The sequence below is a fragment of the Limulus polyphemus genome, unplaced genomic scaffold (genome assembly GCF_000517525.1).
Source record: "Limulus polyphemus unplaced genomic scaffold, Limulus_polyphemus-2.1.2 Scaffold893, whole genome shotgun sequence".
Lineage (NCBI taxonomy): Eukaryota > Metazoa > Arthropoda > Merostomata > Xiphosura > Limulidae > Limulus > Limulus polyphemus.
The window spans coordinates 128,735-134,307 of NW_013666503.1; the positions used below are offsets into that span (position 1 = coordinate 128,735).

Consider the following 5,573-nt stretch of genomic DNA (forward strand, 5'->3'; position numbering starts at 1 on the left):
GAAGAAAGCCAACCAGAACAGTTTCCAAAAACCTTTCTTCCCAATCTATAAGCCTGAAATTAAAATGACCTATAATTATGACTTCGTTAACAGCTGAAATTTTAATTTCATTGTAAAGTTTCTCACTAATTCAATCAGTATCATTTGGTGGTCTGTAACAAATTCCCACTAATATCCTTTTCCCTTTATATTCACTAATAGAAACCCAAATGGATTCAATCTCCTTGCTATTATCTTTGATATCCTTAACTTCAACAGAATGTAACTCTCATTTTACATATAAAACCACCCCCCACCCCTCTCTTTAATACTCCATCCCTATTAAATAGCATGTAACTCTATATTTCAAAAAAATTTGTGTCATCAAAATTTAATGTGCAGTATACCATACGGTATTTTTTGTATTGAATTTGTTTTTTCAGATGTCAGTTTCTTAAGTGCCTTCTCATTGTTGATTTTGCATATGGAAAGTGGATATGATTTTTGTGCGGTGTCTTGTTCGGGAAGCTGATAATTTGTTTATGTAGTTAAAAATCAATTAGCAATACTTTTTGATTAATATATTTGTTTGTTTTCCATTTTCATTATTTTCATATGTGATTTTAAATTGGCATAATATTTTAATTTTGTTTCCTTGTGTTATAACATTATTCACTTACTGTAAAATATGTATTTGGATAAATGAGAATTTTTAGTTTCATGTTGTCTTGTTTAGAAATTATTGAAGTTAGTAATAATGTATATAACACTTTGAATTTGTTGTGAAAATATTTTGTAAATACTCAGTGTTCAACAAAATTATTATTATAGTGAACTAAGGTCTCAACATGCTTCAGAGATCATACAGTTCCGCTTTATCTGTACATGTTATTGCTGGTTCAATAATGTGAGAATTTTAGGACTAATTTGCTTTTACAGATATCTTTGTTTTTGTTCATGTTTTATCTAAATGTGTGAAATTTTTTGGAATTTTAAATGTAATTGATAATTTTCTACATAAGAAACCTGCCTACTAAATATTTCATACAATTTCCTGTATAATATTGATACTTGTTGTGTTTTACTGAAGATAAACTACTGGAACACCTAATGATGTTTCACTTTGCTTGGCATTGTTTACTGTGTATTCAAAAGTTTAAGATTAAGAACAGTTAAACATATAAATTCATTATAGCAATGATCTAAAAATAGCAAAATATGTAAGAGAGAGGGAACATGTGCTCTGTATTTTGGTCAAATCAATTTTAAGTTTCTTAAACTTTGGAAATTTTCCTTTTTTGTTGTTAATAACGACATTTATTGACAACAAGGACCTGTTGGTCCATCAAACCTGTCTCATCCACTAAACTGAACTTAAAAAACTTAAAAGACAGCCAATATTGTTGAAATATTTATCAATTTTTTTCCTTTAAACTGCTTTAAATTTATTACATCCACCATATCTGAAGACAACTCATTCCACCGAGGTTAACCACCTTGTTAGAAAATTACTGTCCTAGCTGAAAATTACTCCTGTCAGGACTGCCAAAATGTATTTTTGTTTCTCCTTGTTAATGTGTTTTTTTTTTACACAAAGGATTTTCATTCCTATCACTTATGTTTAACTTGTGTAATTGAATTCTTCAGTGTATTTTTTGGGGTTGAAATAGATTTATAAAATATTCCATATAATTGTTTTGCATTATAGAATTACTCTTATAATGAACATAATTTTTATTTTTAGTCATAAAACCCTGATTTATTGATTATTTTAAAAGTATTATTTTTCCTTATAATGCTATAACAAATGCGTTAGATTAATTTTTTAATGATTTGTAGTTACTTCTCCCATTTTTTATGGGAGTTTATTTTTACATTATATCTAAATGTTTGGCTGCTTGTAATGAGGAATGAGATGACCAAGAGGTTAATAAAGTGAGGGACTCTCTCACTAAGTACACTAATAAAGTTATTTGTAGTATGGAGTATAGAAAGTTTAGAATTAGGATTTGTTTGTCAAGTGATGAAATACAGGACATTATATAGTATCTTGATAGTTTAGTTACTGGTACCAAGGAACATTCTCATTTTTTTGTGCTTGTAGGAGAAAACAGTGTTGGATATTGAGAATCATAAAAGCTGTTTAAAAAGTGCAAGAACTTCAGAAGTTTAGGGACAGAAATAGACATGTGGCCATTTTGAGAGTATTCTCTTGGGCTAGATGCCAGAATGAATTACTTAGTAGGATCCAAGGCTTAAATGAAAAATTATCAGGGATATGCTTGGGGCAACAGGTTAAATGGATGAATCTGTGGGATAAAAGTTTGGATAAGAAATAATTTTATGACAGAAATTTGCTCTGCTGAAGCACGTTAGTAGGATGTTTGAGAAAGTTTGAATGATACTTGTAAGGTTGTTTAAATGAAACTAGCATAGTTGTGAGAGAGCTCAGGAAATTGGAAATAAGTTGATAGGATAGGAGATTTAATATAAGCATGAGGTAAATGTCAAATTTAAAGAGAAACAAAAAATTCAAGGATAAGCTTAGTTGCTATTGTTCTAATTTTTGGAATATTGGGAACAAAATGGATGAGTTCAGAGCACTAATTGAAATGGAAGAGTATTATATAATGGGAATTACAGAAATCTGGTTAAATTTGGAGAGCATTGGTGATAGAAATCATTTCAAACTTACAGATTTAGATTATTTAATAGTGAGAGATGAACTACAACCTGCTGCAGTTAAAGACAAAAAATGTTAGTCAAGAAGTTTAATCTATGTGGGTTATAATCATGGGTTTCAAGGACAGAAAGTTTTTAGATTTTAATTGGCTGTTGTTTGAAGCCAACTAATCAGACAGGAAAGGTCAATAAGAAGTTGTAAATTAGATATGGGTTGTTACTTATGAGAATACTTATGAAATAATCATGTGAAACTAATTTTAAACACATCATTTTATGGGATTGTATGAAGACAAGTATACAAAGGAAGGGAAGAGTTCTTGAAGTAATTCAGGATGGTTTTTATTCCAAATGGACAGAGAACCAACCAGTAGAGATGCCTTTTTGCATTTGTTGTTAACCACTAATGAGAACTGGTTACAAAATTTGAAGTGAGATGTCTTTTAGGGAGAGTGATCATTGTATAATTAGGTTTATTGATTTGCTGTATGTTGATATAAAAAGAACAAAAATTTTAGTTTATAATTTTTCAGAAAGCATATTTTAAGCGTATTTCAATTCCACTTTTTTCTCCTGTAACATTTCCTCTTTTGATTGCTCCTTTACATTTTAGTTGAAGTAAATCTCTAACATAGGTGTAAATAGCTCCTAAATTTTTGGCACTTTTTCTGCTTCGTAAAAGTCTGTAAAGGAGTGGTGTTCCCAAGACCAGATCAGGTGTGGGGTTATGTATGTGACACCACAATATTATGATGTCAAGCTAGATAGGATTTGATTAGGAAAGCCGAGAAGATTACCATGATTGAAGACACATAAGTGCATTCACACCCTATCTATGCCTGTGAAAACTAAGTCAAAAATTAGTACAAATCTATGCTTGGGAATTATTATGAAAAGGCCTTTTTTAAAACAGACTGAAGACACCACTTATCTGGAGGGAAGAGGACGACTTCCCAGAAGAACAACAGGTGTGTATGCAGTCACATGGTCATCGTATGTTTTAATCTTTTATCCAAAGGTACCAATATTTAGCATGTTCCTGGGAAAGGAAATTTATATTTATTTTGTGTATTGTCAGTTTTATATGGAATAGTTTTGGTTTTCAGTGGTTTTCCATCATTTTTGACAGGCTTTTATGCTAGTAAAGACATAAAAAGGAAAAAATCATTGATAAATGTCATACGTTTAATAAGAAGTTTAAACTGACGGATAGGTTGGAAAATGTACACAACTAGAGGAATTCTAGGGTTTTGGTGAAGAAAGAAATTAAGAAATGCATCAGGGCTTATGAGAAGTAGTGGTTGATAATATTAAAAACTAATAGCAAGGATTTTTTCAAATGTGTTAAAGGAAAGTGGGATGTTAAAATGGGGATTGGGCTCTTAAATGATGCTTTTTTGAGGTTTTTTTTTAAGACTGAGATGGCTGAGCTTCTAACTGTTTTGTACTTCTTTGATTTTGCAAAGAATTTTATTAATAATATTCCTGATCTTGAGCATTCTATTGGAAATATTAGAATTGGCTTAAATCATCTAGAGGTTGATTTTTTGGTGGTAAGTACAACAACAGAGAGGTTAAAAGTAGTTAAAACATTGACACCAGACAAGGTATTTTATAGGGTTTTAAAGAAGATCAGAAATGAGATTGATCTCTCTCTCTCTTTTTAATTTTGATAGGTTGAAAGACATTGTGCAAGTTTCATAGGGTTGGAGAATTACTAATATTATTTCTATTTTAACATAGCATTAATTACATGTACAGACACCAAAAGATCCTTCGGTTCTTCAAGGCTGACCTTGCATACCCAAGGAAAAGTAAAAATTTAAACCTACCCTACTTTTCAGGAAGTTGTCGATTCCCCCTCTTAAACTTCTGTAGAGTGCTGACATCAACTGTCAATAGCCATACATTTCATAAGTCAACCACAATGTTTGGAAAATAAGACTATTTTCACTGCAGCCTAGCATGTCTGTTCCACATATTGAATTTTTGTCCTCTTACCGTGTAATCTTTAAAATATAGCACAAAGAAATCAGATGTCAATATCTTATCAATTCCCCTTCTTTTATGAAAATAAACATTACTTCTTGACATTGATTATAAATGAGAAAAATGCTAAACATAAAAGTGACTAGTGAAATACTATAAGGTACAGGCTAACATAAAATACATATAATTAGGTCTGGGGATTAAGTTTGGGATTTTATATGAATCCAGCTGTTGAGATGATGAAGCACATGATGGTAAACAGAATTTTCATATCTATGTCTGGGCAATCAAGCTTAAATGATGTTGATCAAACACATGGGTACTATAGGTGCAACTTCACGATACAAAGGGATAATAAGTTGAACAGCATGTTCCATTTTACCTGTTAGAAGTAGAGGATAATAAGATTATCATGGTTATAAAAAAGTGATCCATAAATTATTATTTTGAATCAGCAAAATGCTGATATATTTATGTTTGATACATCCCTATCCTAATTACATGGTTATTTGTCATTACACATTATGAATGGTATGTTGCAATTGCAGCCTATTTATACATAATTAGGCTTTTGGTTTTCATTGAGGAAGAACAAGCCTGTATCAAGACCAAGAAAGAGAAAGAACAAGCTCATATTGAAGCTGAAAAAGAAAATAAATGTTTCAAGGCAGAAAAACATGCATTGAAGCCGAAATAGAAATTAGACTTAACTCCGACCAACCAATGCAAAATAACAACTTTGAACTTAATTGATATGTTAAAGTACCACCATTTAATGAAAATGAAGTTGATAAATATTTCCAACATTTTGAGAAGGTTGCCCAAACCATGGAATGGCCCACCGAAAAATGGTCATTATTATTATTACAAAGTGTTTTAACTGGTAAAGCACAAGAAGCTTATGCTGCTCTCTCTTTAGAAGA

At 30.9% G+C, this 5,573-nt stretch overlaps 1 protein-coding gene across 3 annotated transcripts in view; it reads left to right on the forward strand.

Moving 5' to 3' along the window:
* LOC106461082 overlaps positions 1 to 5,573 on the forward strand; it is a 55,420-nt gene that overhangs the window by 2,858 nt on the left and 46,989 nt on the right. The window contains exon 2 of one of the 3 annotated variants that reach the window (XM_022387934.1): positions 3,575 to 3,629. The exons of the other annotated variants lie outside the window; for them this stretch is intronic. The gene's annotated coding sequence lies outside the window, so the exon portion shown is untranslated. The remainder of the gene's footprint in view (positions 1 to 3,574; positions 3,630 to 5,573) is intronic. 3 annotated transcript variants of the gene reach the window in all.